Raw genomic sequence first — 19524 nt, forward strand, 5'->3', positions numbered from 1 at the left:
TAGTGATGAGCGTTTAGAAATATACGTAATCATTATAAGAATAACATAACCCATCAAAGTCCATAGGTCAGTCAGCTTTCTATTTCTGTGTTGTAACAGGAACAGTGGCATGAGCATAGGGCATTACAGGAGAATTAATGACTAGCTGCAATTAATGGCCCTGGGCTATGCCTGAGGCAATCAACTCCTCCCATCTACTCAGTAATCCCAGGAGATACTCTGGTCTCCTTTGGAACATTAATGTCCAGTTTTTTAATAACACACTTTCTTTGCAGAATTTTTGTGCTTAGATTATTCAGAGGACATTATGTACATATATGAGTAAAAATACAGTCAATTAGGGAGAGCATATTGGAGTGAAAAGCAGTATTAGTGCCTTCAAGATAAGTTCAATGGGAACAAATGCTCTCAGATAATAAAGAATGCAAGTGGGCTTGTATTTCTGATCACTTGCTCTCTGTGTATTTGAAATGAAAGCTGTACTGCATTCACAGCTTTCTGTCAATCTTCCAGTGCTCCAGCTCCTTCAGAAAGTCTGCGCTTCCCCCCTATTCAATTGTCTTATTTTGCATCACCTCACACCACTACCACTATCACCACTGCTCTAAAAATGCCACAGAACCTTTTCAGTAGGTGCTAGGCGCTTTCAGAATTGGTTCTAATGCACGTACAACCAAGATAATAACCATTTTAGTCACCACTGCCATAAGTTATTAACATACTACAGATCTTAATTTGGGAAAAAAAAAAAAAAGAAGTGATGCATCATATGTTACTTTATTCCCTGGCACAGTTTCTCCTCAGTTATGCTTTTTTATTCCTCACTCAAAAAACTCCCTTTGCAAACATTCATTGACTGCCTCTTAGCATAGACAGCAAATACATTACAGACTGAGCAGTTACACATGCATGAAGAATTCACCCTTCTTCTCAGGTGAGCTCTGCAAAACTGCAAAGGACCCTTCCAATCTGGACCCTGGATATTCTCTTCCCTATAAAAGCATTGCTCTGAAGATTAATCCATTTGACTGAGATGCAACCTGGAACGTTGCCACGCACCAAAGAGGTAATTCTTGACATGACTAGCAACAAATGAAACAGAGATCTCTCTGACTGCTGAGCACTACACACCAACTCTCAGAAAGCTCAGCTCCATATTTATATTCAAATACTCTCTACTACCAATACTTCAGTCTACCAATAAAGTCTCAATCAGCAACACTGTCATCACATGGTATAAAAACAGTGTGTCTCGTGTGTTTAAGCTTCCAGTTTGCTTGCTTCATTAACAGTTTTGCGCAAGTTCCCTGTCAAATGCGTGCAAGGGCTTTCCCTCTGCAGCCTATGTGGTCTGTGTGTGTAATCTAATTGAAGAGGACAAAGTTTCGATTTCTGTAGACAAAGGATGAAAATTTTCTTTACTACATTTAATTTTTTAAAGGTCCTGAAAAATCTTACCTGTGTTTGTATGTTCCTTAAAAGACAAGGATCCAGTACCAGAACACAGTACTGGCTGTAACAGTTGATTGATTAAGTATCAATACAGCAAAAGTAGTAACAGACATAAACCAGACGTATTTGCCACCTTGTTGTTTCAGAATTGTTCACACACTATAATATTAAAGGAATAGGTCTGTACCACAATTCCTTCCACTGTAAAATGGAGCTGGCAACTTAATCACTGCTTATCATGGCCAGGGGAAAATTATGCATTTGTGGGCAATTATCAGTTTTCCATAGCCTTTCACTGTCTGCAGATTTTTTGTTGTAGTGATGGTGACGCTACTGAGATGGTTAACTAATTTCCCCTCAAAAACAGATAAAAACTGAAATGACAGAGTTTCTGGCAAGAGAATTTCTGGCAGAGGAAGCAAAGTAGGAAATGCAGTTCCTGATATAAACCAGCCCACTCTGTCTCATCTGAGAGAAGGCTTGCTGCCTGGGTATTTCTCAAATGAAAAACTGCCAGGGTTTAAAACAGCTGAAGCTTTCCTGTTATGAGAATTATGTGCTTTACAGATCATGATAAATCCTAACTAAAATATGAAAGAGTCAGTGTTTCAAACTGTTCCTTTCCTTCGGTGAGGTTACATTTACAGTTCAATGAGTGGACTTGGATTACAGGATTCTTTTTCACTCGAACAGACTGAAAATATATGTATATATTGCAGGCGCAGTGTTCAAGCACCGAACAAAAATTACAAGAAACATCTCCCTGAAGGAATTACCCAGTCCCGCAAGAATTTTCTTGCATTATTCCTCATACTTTTCTTTCCACGTCCTTCCTTCCTCCCACCACTCCTCATCTATCCAAGGAAAATAATGCCAGGCTATTCAAAGGCCTTGTTATCACAAGAAGCTGTTATGCTATATCGGTAAGCTGAGAATGGGGTTTGTATGGTTTGTGGTGAAAAGTGCAACCTGAGTCTTCACCGCTTCTGCTGGGAAGTTCAACTGGAGTCACTGAGGAAAAACAAAACAGAGGGAGAAACCTGGACTTTTAAAAAGAGCACTGGCAGTCTAGCACTGTGACTGGAAACACAGAACAACCACCCATACTACTTTCCCAGCCCAAACTGGAAAGCTAATTGGGACATGGCTTAAGTGTAAGAAGTCACACTATACTTCTCCCATGGCCTTAATCTCTGTCACAGACGTTAAAGGTGAATTCTACGTTTTATTGCTCAGTTTTCCTTTCAGTGATTGCTCCCTTCATCTTGTAGTTATCTGTTTAGATTTTTAGTGCATAAAAATCCTGGCATTGCCACTATGGGCTCTGAGCCATCTGAGCAATCTTCTTTAAATACACTAACACATCATCCATATGGTTATCCAATATGTAACTATTTACTTTCCAGAACAATCACAGAGGTAACAAAAACCAATAAAAGCTTCACAAAATTCACAAAAGATTGTCCCCCTAATTAGTAGTCTATGATTTTCACTGAATAGCAGAGTTTCAGCCATCAGTCTGCATGACCCCCTTTCCGAAAACACCTTCATTATTATAATGAATACTGAAAGATCAGATGAGTGGTTGTTCTTAGGAGCTACCTGTTTGAGATCACTGTTGTGCATGCCCCAGCAGGGTCTGATACCATGCAGTTCACTATGTTCTGGAAGATATCCACTTCAGAGATAGCATTTAGCAAGGCTGGGAAGACTCTGAAACCTAGAAGGAGAGAGATAGCAAGAAAAGTCCTTTCCAAGTATGATCTTCTTCAATAATAGCTAGTAATTTTTAAATGATTTTCAACACAGTTTCCAAAATTTGCTCAGAGAACTCAATTAAGGTATAAATAGTATGTTTTTCATATTAGCTGTAAAAGTTACTGTTTCTTTTAGAGTCAATTTACATTAAAAAAATTTTGGCTCCTTCTGGAGATTCACTGTTTCCCTAGAAGAAAATGATATCTGGATGAGAGTTCACTTTGCTGAGACAGTTAGAACATGTATTCTCTTCATAGCATGTGCAATGCTGTCAGAGGGCAAACTCGTTTATCCCAATTTTCTAAGTGTACTTCTGGTGGTAACTCAAGCTGTGGAAGTGCCCGAGTTGATCTGTGGCTACTTTATACACTGTAGCTTGTGTGCTAACATTTTATGCTCAGTGTTGGTTGTGAGTATTCCAGACACAATTCAGTGGATGGATTAGTGATTACTGAACTTGTGGAAGAAATCAATGAGCTCTAGGCCTGTGTGCATAAAGCAACATGGAAGCTTTTCATGCATACTACAAAGACCTACAGTTCTTAGGTTTCTTGGTATACTTGCAAAATTGTGCCTCCTTTTATCAAAAGCGACTAAACCCAGAAAGGATAAGAAGGAGCAGGAGGACAGAAAGCCGTGTCATTCCTTTTCCTAGCCAGTAGATTTTATAATCTTTAGGATGGGGACACAACATATTCATTGCAGCAATACAGAAGTTCACTCTCTCTGGCATCATGGAACTTGAAGGGCCTCTTCTTGGGGCAATGCAGTTTTCTTTTGTGACCAAAAGCAATAATAGAGATCAGACTTTCAACTTCAAGTGGAAAATGTACTGTTTCGTAGACAGAAAAGAAGAAATTATATTTAGTCAACACATTTTGAACCCCTATGACTATATTCAGGTACGTTTCTCAGGACAGCCTTTTGTTTGTATGAGATGCCACCATAGGGCTCATGCTCTTTTAAGGTTTCAGGCCCTGCCTTGGCAACTTCGGTTAATAGGAGTTTTTCCACTGAACTCAAACGTAACAACATTTTGTATGTTGTTTTCCTGAATATCATAGGTAGAAGCAAATTCAGTACACTAAAATTGGCATCAGAGAGCCTCCTGCAGCTCTGAAAGTGCAGGTATTAGTGTCCATTAGCATACTTTTCTCTAAAGTACAAGAAACTAATTAGCATAAATTTATTGACTAAAACTGAAGGTGGAAATGAAGGCCAGGTTGGAGTCTAATGCAACAGCTTTACAGGTAATAGTGAAACACTCAGCATAATAGACAGATAAACATGGAATTTCACTCTGGAGGAATAGGATGTGCCTTGTTTTGACAATTGAAAAGTGCATCCAAGACCATATTCAGCTCACAACAGACTTTTTTCTCTTCACCTAAAAAGCAATAACCAAATTCCAGTTTTGTCATATGCATTACAATTCATTTAGCATCTAATTTAAGTGTGACTGCATTATGGAACTTCACAGAAACACACAGAACTAAATATTTGTTTTAAGATCATAACATCAACACAACTGTAGACTATCTTAGCAGACACAGTACTTATAACTGTCAGAGACAACTTTGGTAGGAATCTTTACAAATTGTGTCCAGTTACAAGACAAGGAAAACTACTTACTTATTTCATTTTCTTTGTAAACCAGAATAATCTCCTGCTGTTTCAATGAACATGGATCACAGGAAAAAAAGGATGTTTTTATTCTACCAACAGAAGCCAAACTCCATTAAGAGGAGCCAGACTGATTATATTACTCCATCACATGTAAAAGGAGAATATTTAGCAGAACAAAAATATAGGAATCTTTGGCATGCAGTTTACAACTTAAGACCACACTGGGTACATTAGAAAAGATGTAACAAGGTCAAAGAAATCACTACTCCTCTTTGCTTCCTGTTGCTGTACAGCTTTCTTCTCTTTTTGTGTTTATTATTTTGTAAGTCAGACTGCTAAAGCTATGAGCTCCCAAAGGAACCCCAGCTTCAAGGGCTAAGTACAACTGAGGGCCTCTGTGATCATCCATATGCACATTTCATACAAAAATAAACACTCTACTTGGTCCATGTTCCATTTGCCAGTTGGCCAGGTTGGTTATTTATTCTGTTGGGAAGAAAGAGCACCCTTTTTGCCATGAAGCCTTACCTTCCCTCTTCTCCATTTTCATCCATCATTCTTGTAGGAAAGTTGCAACTATTAATAGATTAATTTTTGTTTTGGCTAAGACCTACACAAAATATCTGTGTCACAAGACCTGAAATTGGCCAATACTCCAAATAATTTAGGTCAGTGAAGGGGACAATAGCCACACAACATTTTTCAATTGTCACAAAAGTAAACCATTTGCAGACACACACATGCAGGCTACTTCTGTTTCTAAGCCTCCTGTTACTATATTTGGCCATAGTTACAACACTATAAAATAAATTGATGTTCTTCTGTATCTTTACACCTACTTTATCAAGCTCCTATCACTAAGGCACCTTTCATGCCTCCTTTTTTGTATTTCATAGATTTGTTTGTTTAAAGCCCCTATCTTTCCCTAGAAATAAGTAAATAAATACATCATTTTTGGTGGGTTTTTATAAAGGTTTCCAAATTTCCCTCGCTTTCAGACTGCACAGCAAGACCTGTCTTGGGTTTCCCTGCCTTTTTCCCTAAAGCCATGAGAGACAGCCTGAGATTTCACATCAATAGCTTTTACTACACAATTTTTCTCTTTGAACAAAGCATCACCTTAACATCTGAACAGTAAAATTCCATCTTTCCTTTTTATTTTCCCATGCATTATTTAAACATGCTGCTCTGAATTCTACAATTAGGGTATTCCTGGGTAGTTACAATCAACAATATCTTTATAGTCTGATCCAGCAGGAAATGTGTGCTACCCAGGATAGTTTCACACATTTGTTTGCTGTATAGTAGCTTCAATTTAAATATGATAATCTAATTTAGTAAAAATGAACTGAAATCAGATTTACTGTAAAAACTTTTAAAATTTAATTTTCAGACTAGCAATCAATGCTTATTCAGTTTTCATCTTATCCCTGCCTTCCCTTTTTGCAGATGCTTAAGTGACATTAAACAATCGCACAAATTTTAAAAACTGTAGGAAAATTACCATCTGCACTAAATTCAGAAATAAAAAGGTCCAGAGAAATCACTCTTTATGAGCATTTTTCTTAACAGAAAGAATTAAAAAAAGCAAAAATTCTCAGAATAGAATTAATATACATATATTTTTCTGGCATTCTGTCTTTTAAATCATTTTGAAACATAGGATGACAGAAATGAGGAAGAGAGATCACACTATCATCTCACCCAAAACCTTACTCAATTCCCGAAATATGACTGTTAAGATTAAATATTAAGACATCTTCAAAGAAAGAACTATGTTGAGACACACAGCAATAAAGCCCATTACTATTCACAGATATAAATGGTATTGAAGTATTATCTGCTTAGTATTACACTTCATTTTATTTCCCCTAAATCTATGCAAAATAAAAACACATTCTTGTAAACAACAATAATTACAATAGAAGGAAACAACAAAAATGAAATCTTTAACTTACATTGATGTGTTATTATACGTCCTGCACAGCAAGTAGCCCTAAGGATACATTTTAGTTTTTTTATCCATGCTCCGTTCTTGTTGCTGATGTGACCACTTAGGCACATGGTCAAGTTGCAATCAGCTTCTCTCTCTGTGATGTATGAGAGCTGTGCTGATTTATCTAGTCCTTCTGCAGCAGATTAGCACTAATGTTTCTGCTTCTGCATCCTACCTTTCTTTAGCAGCAGACTCTGCATTATCATTGGCAATCTGAATTAAAGAGCCAGTGAATGTAGTACAATTTTCTTTCTGAAACCATTGCAAAGCAGGTAGTCTCACAAATAGAATCTTTTATCCACTGAGCCTCTTTTTTAACACTTTTGGCAAGAACAGTAGTCAGAGATACAGAAGAATGGTTCCAGTAAGTCTGCTATAGTCTTCCAGTGATTTATTCTGTTAAAGGAATATTCTCCTATGCAGATGGCCCTAGGCAAGAGAGGGCTGTAATAAACCAGCATTTCAGTCAAAACCATGGGATTTTCACTTTGTAACACAAAAGTATTGTGTTACACACAGTGAAATTCTAGTTTATCCCAAAGAAGTGGACAATGTGAAATTAATTAATGTAAACAGGGTTTATGAAAAAAAAGACAAGTTAAGTACCTTATATGTTAAAGGTACTTAACATATAACTGATTTGCTTAAAAATTATTTCAGCATCTTACAGTGTAGTTCATTACAAATTCTTTCTTTTTTGCCTTAGGATTGACATATTTTACACTATGGGATTGTCAAATTCAGTTATTAAAAGTATTACAAAGAACCTGACTTAATCTTGTTACTATTTTGATTTTCCAGTAAACAAGTAGTATTTTAGCAGTAAAATGCAATTGTTAATTCATGATCTTTTCAAATCAAGACACCATGAGACACAGCTCTTTAAATTTTCATTAGGACTTTGAAAAATATTTAGGAAAAAATGGATGTCTTAGACCATCTAGTCTTGAAAATGTGAACATTCTGACAAGTTTGCTCACTGTCAAAATGACTCACATCACTGCTGTTCCTAGCTGCTACTCTTTCTGATCACAGAAGTATTTCTCTCTGTTTTTAAAAACCAAATGCCATACCTGAATATTAAACAAGAAATATGTGTTGCTTAATCATTACCAATATTTAAACAGCAGAAAAATTTCAGCTACTCATAAAGACCTATTCTGTATCTATTATCAGCATTCAGTATTGTATAGTGTCTTACCCTAGCCAGGAAACCAAGAAAAAAAGAGCAAAATTGAATTAACTCATTACTTTACAAGCACTAAAACAAAGAATGACTATTTTTGCTCTAATGTGAAAGTCTACTGTGGCAACATCCATTTCAAAGTGCTTTCTGGATTTTACATATACTTATTTTTACACCTGCCACAGGAGCACAACAACCTTGGGGACAGAATGTAACAAAGACCTAAGCACGCTCATTAGCACAGAATTGTTACAGAGGCAGTTTCAGATCCAGGTGTGGAACTCCACGTGACTCCTTCAAGCCTCCCCAGCTTTCCTCCTCTCTTTGTGTGTTGTTGATAAGGAATGAAACATAGGACTGAAGAAAGGCATCCAGAGATGGAGAATCTTGTGAGGAAAGGTACCTGAAAAAAACATTTCAAAGCATCCCCAATACCGAGCTGGCAGCGCCTGGCTAAAGGGAAACACTGAGGAGCTGAGGCACCTTCTACTTCACGCCCTCGTGGCTTTCAGACAGTAACTTGTAAATGCTAAGCATCTTAATGATTTTGAATTTGAGAAGTCTCTCTGTGTGATAGGTGCCTACCACCAGACATTCAAAGAACTGAAGGTCTCTATTTCAAGAAAGATGGAGGCAGGTGCTGCGCTTCCATCTGGCTTTGAATCCTCCTCAGGACTGGACTCATCCAAAGAACAGTAATTCTGCCTTCAGTTGTCTTCCCTGGGGAATGACATTCAAACTCCCAACTTTCATGTCTCAGGACAGTGTCCTAAAGAAATAGCTCTATTCCACTAGCAATGCTGCAGTTAGGAGTGTTCCTCACCTTCTGTGGAGAAACATGCTACAATACCAAAAAATGAAAGATTCACTACGGCAGAGAGGACAAAACAATGTTGACCTTCCCAACAGGCTTACACCAACAAAAGGGAGTGTGACATGGATGTGGCAGACAAAAGTGGAAAGTGCTGTCAATTCTAAAGGCAGTATCAGTTGCAAGGACACTTTCCCACTAAGAACTGAAACAAAACTTGGATCCCATGGTTTCATGTACGTCTTTGTTGTACTAGGAAAAAGGTATTTAGCCAAAATACTGAAATCTGGCTTAGAAACAGCATTGGAGCTGCTACTGCAGAAACACATAGAAAATCACTCTTAAAATAAAATCAATTCCACTTTAAACATTACCATTTATGTCATCCCCAGACTCCCATCGGAAGTTTGTTTAGAACCTCATCTCTCTTGATGGTTAAAAAGAAACTTCTAATGTACACTCAAACACTCAAGCTGCATTAGTACCCACCTGCTCCTGAGCAGCACTGTCCTTTAATAGTTCATATGCCCTGAATGGTGGTCTTATGTACTTACAGACAGCAACTGTACTCCATATCAGCTTTCTTATCCACAGACTAACCAACACATGTTGTTTTAGTCTTATCGTATAAAATAGACTGTCCATCTCCCTTACCACCATAGTCCTTCTCTGCATCTATCCCTGTTTGAGTTCATCTCTTCTAAACATGGGTGAGCAGAACCATACAGACTATGTTCCACTTGGACTGAACATAGAATTTATTTCAGTAGACCAAACAAGCTCTAGTTTTAATACATGGTGCAATAAAAAACCTCCTCTCACCTTATCTCCAGCAGCTAAAAATTACAACAGATTTATCTGTAATGGAATTCTGACATATATCAATTGGGATGTGTTAATATGTATTTTCTCTGCTACACTAAATCAGGCTGTGAAGCTGGGAATCAAAACCAATCAGCATTGATTTATGTCAAGCAAAAATATGAATGTAACATTACTGCTGGTCCACTTGCTTAACTCCCAGTTATCTACTGAAACAACATGTTGGTTTGATAACATATTTTCCACTTCTCTCAAAAAAGTTGGTTCCATATTGTGGGGAGATGGATAGGGTTAAAAATTAGAGGAGACTAAGAACTACAGGGTAAAATGCAGCTGCATCTCTCTGGATGGAACACAGTCGACATGGTCCACAAAGATTCCCTACACAGAGATATGCACCTGCTACAGGAGATGGAGGGTGGAGTGGAGTGGAGACACTGTAGCCTCCCTCCATAAGAAGTACCTGCAGGGAGGGGACCACGGTGGTACTTTGTAGTTCATAAGACTGTGTAGTACCTGTTAAACAAGGAAGACGGATGAAGACGTCTTGTAGCTGAGCCAACAACTATGTCAAAATCCCTCTCCTCAGATGCCAAGATATGACCACCCCAATGAGCAGGTGAAGCGAAGCGAGAGAATTTTACATCAATCAGAGATACTATAACTTATGACTAAGGTCACTCAAGCTCCCCCTAAACCTAAAGAGATAATATAAAAATAAGCTGAGAATAGGGAGGAAATTGAGGAAGACTCCACCGAAACTGCTGGGATCAGTTAATGGGCTGAACTTGTCTTTCCCCCATAGGGGCGCCTATTGGGTAAGAATTATACTTTACGCGTGTTAAATGCTGCTTTTAGGATTAGAGTGTGCTTGCTTTATAGTACAGTAGATGGCTTTAAACACATTTTTGCAGTCAGACACTATCACAGACAACCCTCAAACCTTATTAACCTGACACAATTTGTATTAATAATGAGTGTTATTCCATAAACTGCTAGAGTGAGTCCTTTACAGATGCTAGCAGTTGCTAGCACTGGACAGTACATTGGGAAGACCCACTGAGGGGTCTCCACACTGTTGGCTTAGCCCCCCTGAAAAAGGCAGTCGAATCATCCTCAATCCGGTGAATATGTTCAGTGAAGGGTCTCCTTATGGGATGTGGACAGACTGGTCGGGCATAAGGGTCTCAGCTTTCCTGGGGCACTGACAGACAAATAAATCATTAAGGACTGAGAAAATCTCCCCACACTAAGGGTCAGGTAACCCCCCACACCTTTCACGTGACACATACCTATTCAGCAAGGAGAAGAAAGAATAGCCATCATGTCACTGCCACCAAAAAGCATCATCTGTCCTTCCTAAGCCCCAGTGGTTTCCTCAAGTGTTACACACTAGTTGTGCAAACAACACACTAATACTTGAAACATGCAAATGGATTGTATGTAGGAATGTACAGGAAACTACTCAAGGCAATTGAGAGTGTAAAGTCAAACAAATTACCATCAATAATTGAAAACATGCAAGTAACTTTTAATTAAACATGATTCCTCTATTAAAAAAAAACCCACAATAAAACCTTACTAAAAGGGAAGATAGCTAACAGGGAGGGAGAAGAATGAACAAAACAATGTTTTGTGAAGAGAGTGTTGTTCAGGAAAAAAATTATACAAAGCAGACTTTTAAATGTATTTCTAACTTATTCTTGATTCCAAGCCCACTTCAATTTCAAGCAAAAACATACATGCAGGTAAAAAATGCAGGTTCTCAAAACCACAGGTAAGATATTAGAATACTTATTTATGCAAGTAACTGACTCATTTAAAGCATCAAATATTAGATGGATACATGTAGGAAGAATTTTGGAGTTTAAATGATCAAAAAAGTATTAAAGAATCATACACCAACATCAGAAATGCAGCAAAAACTATACACAAGAAAAACCCCAAACAAACACACACAATTTTTAAGCCACAGTTGGAGTCCTATCACAGAGAGGGCATGTAGCTGCTTGTGCCAAGGCCACAAGAAAGCCTAGTAAAGGGCAATCTCTTCAGTTGAGAGCCTGTGTGGTCATGTAAGTGTTGCATATGATCCATCTGGATGTTAAAAGCTTGTTCAACCATTCAACAATCATCAAAACACTTTCAGAAAAGAAATACATACTATATTCTCACTTTGCACATGGAGAAAGCAAAAGGGCAAAACTAAATATCTTGATCAAAATTGCAATAAGACTAATGATTTTCATGAGACAAGTTTATATGACTTGTCTTTTGGCAGCTAGAAATCCCAATAGCTGCATAGCAGAGCTGGTACATCTTTAGGCTTTCCACAGGGAAGAACACAGGAATTCAATGGTAATTTATCTAATCACTGACAACCTATTTCTCCCACTATCATGATGTGGAAAAAATAAGGGAATATACAATTTTCCAAAGGCCAACTCAGAGCTTGCCCTACATTTTAACCTCGGTCAGCAAATTATCCTAGGGATAATAGGATTTCTGCCAGCAAAAGCTCTTTTGCAACTATTCCTTATACCAGTCCTTCATTAGGCTAACTATACCACACAAAACCCGTTTTCTCAGCCTAACACTATGACATTTTCCTCACAACCCTGCCAGCAAAATTTTTAGTATAGACCATGGTTTTAGTGAGTAGAAGAACAAATAATGTTTAGGGAAAATAAATCAGTAGGAACACTTTAACCGCAGGTATCCAGTTTACATTTCAAGGCTCTCTCTGCAAGTAAAAAAGGGACATTTTTTCCAAAATTAAAGTTGAGTTGGGATCTGAAATACAGAGATCCCTACAAATCAGGGTAGTCTACTAGCTGCAAACTACAAATGCCACAATATGGGTATGTAAGCATCAAGGATCAAGAACAAAACTGAAGAGATTATACACTGTCCCATGGGCTACAGAATCCACTTGCCAAACAACACTGTTCTAAGAACCACTGGATAAAGCTGAATATACAGAAAGTACAAGTCTATATGTTATCCTTCTGAATAGCTAACAATCAACTGCATGGTTCTCCTTGGAACAACAGGGCTAGAATTAAGTTGAATTTCTTACTTTTCTCAAAGTGGTCATCTATGTCTGCTTGCACTTTAGTGTCAGTGTTGTGAAATGTCCCTTTTCCATTCAGATCAGACTATAGGTTGAAGACAAAATAAAGGATGATAGTTACAAACTATCTTACTGCATGACAATATAATAGGATAAGTGTTTTATTCCTTACTTTCCCTTAAAGAATCTTTGGCATGCTGCATCTATCATTAAATGTATATTTAATAACTGAGAGAGACAAACTTAGCTTTATAGCCTTCAAACCCAGCCAGACGAACTAGCTTCCTCATTTGATAACGGTGCATCTGTCCAATGGACAGATAACTGTCTCACAAAAAGATGTTTTGCTTCAAAAAGCCCATGTGTAACGGCCACTGTAAGACACATTTTAGATCACACTTAAAAAAAAATTAGAGAAGGTCAAAATCCAACTTGGGTGAAGAGAACAGGGAAAAATTGTTTTGGCAAATGGAGACGGTTGCCCTAGGCAAAGAGGTTAACATTTCATACAATGAATGTGGGATAGGTTTCTTACCCAGAGATCAATGCCATGAGTTGTTCATTAGGTATAGTAACTTTCTTCACCTGAAACTATGTTTGGAATAAGTAAATCTAGACATGCCGAGTACACTGTTTCTTCTCAGTGGGAGATTCTTTTCACAATTTTACTTGTTTTAAACAAGCCTGGATTTGATTATAAGCACTTATGATACTTGGTGCATTTTTTTTCACTTTTCCATGCAAAAAAGCTTCTGTAAGTTTCAGGTTCCTGGCACCTCCCTCTAATGTCAATCAGTAGGACCTGCACAAGACAGTTTTCTCAAAGAAGTATGCTGCAAAAGGCAAAGGCAATCATGCACTAGCAAGAACTCAGGAGCCCAAAGAGGAGGTGGACCCGGTACTAGAATGTCATCGAAAAATGAGCTATGGTTGTTTAACATCACTGCATTTTGGAAATCAGACACTGTGAAAACATAAATGAGTAACAGTTGAGAGGCCAACAAGCATCAGATCTGTTAAGCAGGCACAGAAACAAGAGTTACTTGTTTCAGCCATGTCTGAAGGAGGAGCATAACATTAACTATCAAACTTTTGATGAGCAATTTCATTCTGAAGACAGAATGAAGTTGCTTAGTATACTTTCACTTGAATATTTACAGAAGTTCTGCACAGAAGGAGACTGGAAATAATTTCTACTAGTCATTGAAATCAAACGTGTGTGCTTTGAATGCTGCAGCTTCTGCAGAATACAGTGTATAATTGCTATATTTCTGCTTTATCTTCCTGAACTTGATTAGATGCTACTAAGCAGTTAGCCAGCCAATTTTTGACTGGAAAACAAAACGTGACGTGAAGCAAAAAGGTAAAGTTGAAAGTTAGTTTGGGGTCACTCCCTCCCCCCACGTTTTCTTGCAACATGAGCACAAAGGGACATTCCACAAACACCAGAACATATCTGCAACATGTGGAAATAAATACTTTATCAGAATACAGAGTAGTCAACAGTGTTCACTGAGACAGGAGGTCATTCAGAAATTAGGGGTTTATTTATTTAATGATGTACATGTTGATAGAGGGGCAAATGTAGCAGAACAATGATCATGCTAAGAGGTCATTGTGAGGCAGTGCCAATAAAAACTTTAATTTTCTTTAATTTAAATGTTAGCAGATGTGTTGAAGAATAATAGAATGCAGGTTGCACCAGTTTATACTGAGTGAATTCTGTCCTGGGACAATTAGGGATAACTTAGGAGAGAAATGAAAACACACGAGTAACAGAAAAAAATAACTGAAATTATATATGCTTGCCAATACTTTATTTTCTAATACGTTTCCTTCTTTCATTTGAGAGTGAATTTTCCCAACTCATTTAACCAAAGTTGGAGGCTTTAAATGTGGTTATGTGGGTTGTGGTTGGCTTTTTCTTTGAATCACTGAAGTAGTAGAAGAAAGAAATGCAGTAGCTGCCACATATCTGGATATCAGTAAAACATTTAATAGTCATAGTTAATTTTAAAAAACTGAAAATGCCTTGGGTAGAAGCACTGTCATGAAAATTAACAATTAGTTAAATGACTGCAAACAAAAGATAATGAAACATGGCAACACATAAAAAGGTGGTGTTTAAAGAAGTACTAAAGGAATGGGTTCTGAATTTTTTTTAATTCGTAATTGCAGAGGGAGAATAAACAATTTGATAACATGAAAACACTGGAGAAGGAGAAGATTAAAAAACTGAACAAAAAATAAATACAATATGTAAGTCTCTAGGGAATTAGCAATGCTGAGGAAAAGACACATTTGGAGAAACTTAGTGGAGACATCACTTGAATAGAGCTAGTGACTGAGCAAAGTCTAGGAAGCAATAATCCTGAACACAGCTGGAGTATACAGCACATCTCCCACTGCCATAATTTCTAACTCTGTATAGATATCTATGTAAGCTTAACTAGTGACAGTTTTTCTTCACACAATGGCAAAACACTCTTCTGTCAGCAGTTATCAAATTCTGGCAGGTAAAACTGGTAGTAAACATCAGATTAGATATGTTCCAGATACACATGAAAGGCAGGGTCACATAATTCTGTGTTCTAGAGAGCTCACACGAAACACAATGGCATTTTAGGTAATTTAAGAAGTCATGTAATTATATTTTTTAATTGTGACAAAACACAGATATGGTCACAGTGTGCAAAAAGTGAAGGATGTAAATACTGAGGACAGAGAGAAATCATCCAAGAGATATGAAAGGAGTACACAAAAGAACCACAGAATGAACTCTGAAAACAAATTCTGGAGGGGAAATCAGAATAAATTCGTTAGTAGCATGTGATGTACTTGGCTGTGGAATGTTTCTCCAAAAGAAGCACCCATTCACAAGCCATTTGGCATGGATACTTAAAATGTGCAAAGACAAAACTTTAGAGAGCATACAATATGGACTCTTCAGAGGGGAAATGGAGAGAGTGAATGAGAGAAATGGAAATAAAGCTCTCATTAAATAAAGACATAATTTTAGTTCCAAAACAAGGGACATAAATAGTCCTACACATGAAGACTGATGAGGAAGACAAATGACAGGGGTTTTTTTATTTATACAGTATGGTATACTGTTACACTCCATTTTTATAATATATAAAGAGTTTGAAGGTTTTTCTACAGTTTTCCCTGAAATAGCAGGTATTGGTCAGAGCAAAAGACAGAAGATACAGTATGTGGAGTATTTGGCCACAAGCACAGTGTGGTAGTTTGGCCTAGGCCTTCCTTGGTGACCAGCTTGTAACCAAGGAAGTGCCCAGATTTACCCGGTATTCCCTACGATTTTTACGTAAACTGGGGTATAAGAAGAAGGGAGGAGAGACCTTTGCTCTCTTTCCTTCCGGCGGCTTTGGAGGTGCAGATCTCCCTGTGTTGAGTCTGTCGGCTTGGAGAGTGAGGCCTGGTGGGGCCTTGTCGACCTTGGGAGGCAGAGGCTGCCGGCAGTCACCAGTCACCCCGGCGTGACTCTGCGTTGTCCCAAGGAGAGTAGTAAGATATTCTTTGTTAATTCTTTTAGTTGATAGACCTTGGGCTATTGAGCGGGATAATATAATATATATATATTATTTTGGTTTTTGTTCTTCCCTTCCCCTTTCCCTTTTCCCTGTGAAATTATATATATATTTCAACTGTATATAACTGTAAATATAAGTGTAAATATATTTATATACATTACTTTGTCTCTCTCTCGTTTTCGGTTCTTTTGGTTTGCTTTTTTTTTTCCCCTCTTCTCCCTTGGTTTGGGGTGGGGGGGACTCCTTGTGGTAAGGTTTGGAGACTTGGCAGGGAGCCAGCTCCAAACCATAACACACAGCAAATTCTACTGTCCATTATTGCAATGAAATTAGTGTAATCAGACAGGTTTCACTTAAAACGAGAGTAAACACAACTTACTGGAACTCTAGCATCTTGTTTCAATACTTATTCCATGCTGCTGTTCTCTCACCATGTAGAGCATCTAACAAAATAAGAATATCTTACCCCCACTTCTCTTATGCAGCAATTTGTGAGTAATGCCTAGTGTAAATAGATGAGCATTGCTGTGGCAGTAAAAATGCCAAAATAAAGGACCTACTGAAGAAGGTAGCACAGTCATGACCAGTAATGCAGCACAGTTGGAAAACAAAACTAGTAACATTAAGAGATTTTCCTTCTATAGTATCAAAACTTCCATACATGTTTCTACTTATTTTCATCATGCTGAGCAAATTGATTTTGGGGACAGTCACAAGGACATCTTTTCTAGCAAATTCTACTCACACAAAGCAAGCCATTCAAGAATGTTCATTTAAAAAGAACACATCTAATATAAAGACAGTATTCATTATTACTTTAACCACTTTCAAAGTAAGAGTTGCTTTTTCCTTCTGTATTCTTTAGCATATTAGAATAATAATTTTCATTTGTACATGTAGCAGCAGCATTATCAGAAAATGAAGATATGCATATATAGACTAAAGAGTTTTAGCGGGAAAGGTATACTTAAAAGAAAAAATCATCAGAAATGTTAATTGGTGAAGACAAAAGAAACACGCTAAGGCTTTGCTTTAGCTGGGGACAAGGAAGAATAAATAGTCAATCACAGTCAAGAATCTAGTTTTTTCTAGACATTTGATATTATTTTTCATGTACATACTACTACAGAGAGTGAGCTTTGCCACTCCCACAGGGGAGTAGGTAGATATAAAGTACCTCTCCATCTCCCTGCAGAAGTTACTTGCAACAGAACAGCTTCACAAAGGTTGGGTTCTTTTGCAGGTTGTTTACTCCCACATGAAAAAGCAGAAACTTCATACCAGTAGTATGAATTATTTTGTTAAGTAAGAAGGGAAAATACACCTCATGGTCTGCTTCAGGATATCACAACCATTTATTACATTGTATTCAATACAGATTAACGCAACTCTTATGCAAAGACATTGTCCAGTTAATGGATACAAGCAAAGGTAATTCACCTACCATTTTGTAACCATACTTGGATTAACAGTATGGATGCCCATGTAAAATCAATGTCTTCGGAATTCTTACGGTAGCAAATCATGTATTCCTACTATGGATAGGGCTTGAAGCATTTCCAGTATTTCCTCTGCCTCACTCCTTTATATAATTTCAGTGTGCAAAGTTGACAACGATCCACTCAAGTATCAGTACTTATGAGCTGAATGGTAGCATACATCAGTTTCTTAAGTCAAATACCAAGTAATTCTTCAGAAAGGTTAAAAGGCAGAAAAATACATATTCTGCTGTTAAAATAGGAAAAGTCTGTCTCAGAATAAAGTGACACCAAGTACTTTTTGTATATGAAATCAGATGGAGGTAACACCCTCTGTAGGGCACAGGTGTGTAAATACATCAGACAGAAAAAATCTGCAAAGATGAGAGTTTTGATGTGAACTTCTGTTGTAATCTCAAAGCATATAATCTTTCCATACCACAGCAACAGCACAGGTAAATGCTCCAGTTGTGACATGCTCAGATTGAAGTGTAGCTCTTCTTTAGTAACACATTTTGTAAAATGGGTACAGTAATCAAGTCTCCTGCTCCATCAGTGTACTCAGACATCTCTGCTTAATTGTCTACTCTTTTACCACATTTCACTCCTTTAGCTCTGCAGAGCAAATGTGCTAAGAAATTCTAAGTGATGGCATAATTCAACAGTGCAAGAATTATTTCCTAACTGCTTTGTGATTCCTGGTTAACTAGTAAGACCTAAATGTCATAGACAGACCTAAGGAAAAACACACAATGAACTTGCAATCAGAGATCAACAAATCTTCCATTACATGATAGCAGAAACAAAAGTGACAAATGTAGAAAGAGAAACTACATTAATGAATCTGTGGAAGAGACGGATACCAGAAAACTGCCTGAGAAAAGATGGCAGAAAGAAAAAAGACATTTGAAAAATGTTTCATGCTTCTAGAGAGGATACAGGCTTGAAGGGTATTGGCAGAAAGAAAGAAAAAAGAAAATAAGTCTGTACTGAGCTTTTAATCTTTCCTTAATTGTACTGAGAGTCTCCAACATTATCCCCAGAGAGAATTAAGCATAAAAGCCTAAGTTACTCAAACAAGTTCCTTTATAACTCAGTCCTTTCAGAACAGCATGACTTCTTTGAAGGACTCAGTTTCTCAAAGACTAGGTCATACAAAAATCATATTGTAATGCATATTTTTATTATGCTAAAACAAAACTATTAAATTGTATCTGATTCCACTAACCTCTACTCCGGAAAATGTAGATAGGGTTTTGTGGGAATTAACAGAATAGAGTTTGTTTGTATACTTTGGTTAATATTTCAGGAAAATGGTTTGCATTGGTAGCCAGAAAAGATATTTTTCAAATGTCAAGATAGCTGTGGAATGCAAAATTAAATAGAAATTACTGAGAAAATGGTCAGAGGTTACAATGTAAGCAAGTTGAAATATATCAGTAACTACTAAATGCAGGATGGCAAGGTTTAATTTTAAATGCTGATTATTTATCACCCTCAAACAAATGTTATACAAGCCTGGCTTAGAGTTATGTATAGCATCTAGGAGGAAGAGTATTTTATCAGTGTAATTTAAAACGAACAGAAGTAAAGTTCAGTCAGAAGATATCTAGTGTGTAAACTTTTATTTGTGAGTTTCAGGTTTAACTTCTCCACTTGGGATTTAACTGAGAAAGTATTTTAAGCAGAGTTCAGGGGAAATACACACTAATGGTCTTATCAGCCATAGGATGAAGGATAAAGAAATTGAGCCTTAACCATCACATCA

General features: G+C 37.3%; 1 protein-coding gene across 5 annotated transcripts in view; it reads right to left on the reverse strand.

Annotated features, from left to right (window-relative positions):
- Positions 1 to 19524, reverse strand: part of RAPGEF4 (Rap guanine nucleotide exchange factor 4) — a 156690-nt gene that overhangs the window by 104508 nt on the left and 32658 nt on the right. Inside the window, exon 1 of one of the 5 annotated variants that reach the window (XM_027678543.1) lies at positions 6795 to 7016. The exons of the other annotated variants lie outside the window; for them this stretch is intronic. The gene's annotated coding sequence lies outside the window, so the exon portion shown is untranslated. Of the gene's footprint in view, positions 1 to 6794; positions 7017 to 19524 lie in introns of those variants that run through there. 5 annotated transcript variants of the gene reach the window in all.

This window comes from Neopelma chrysocephalum, unplaced genomic scaffold (assembly GCF_003984885.1).
Source record: "Neopelma chrysocephalum unplaced genomic scaffold, ASM398488v2 Primary Assembly neopelma1_44, whole genome shotgun sequence".
Taxonomy (NCBI): Eukaryota; Metazoa; Chordata; class Aves; order Passeriformes; family Pipridae; genus Neopelma; species Neopelma chrysocephalum.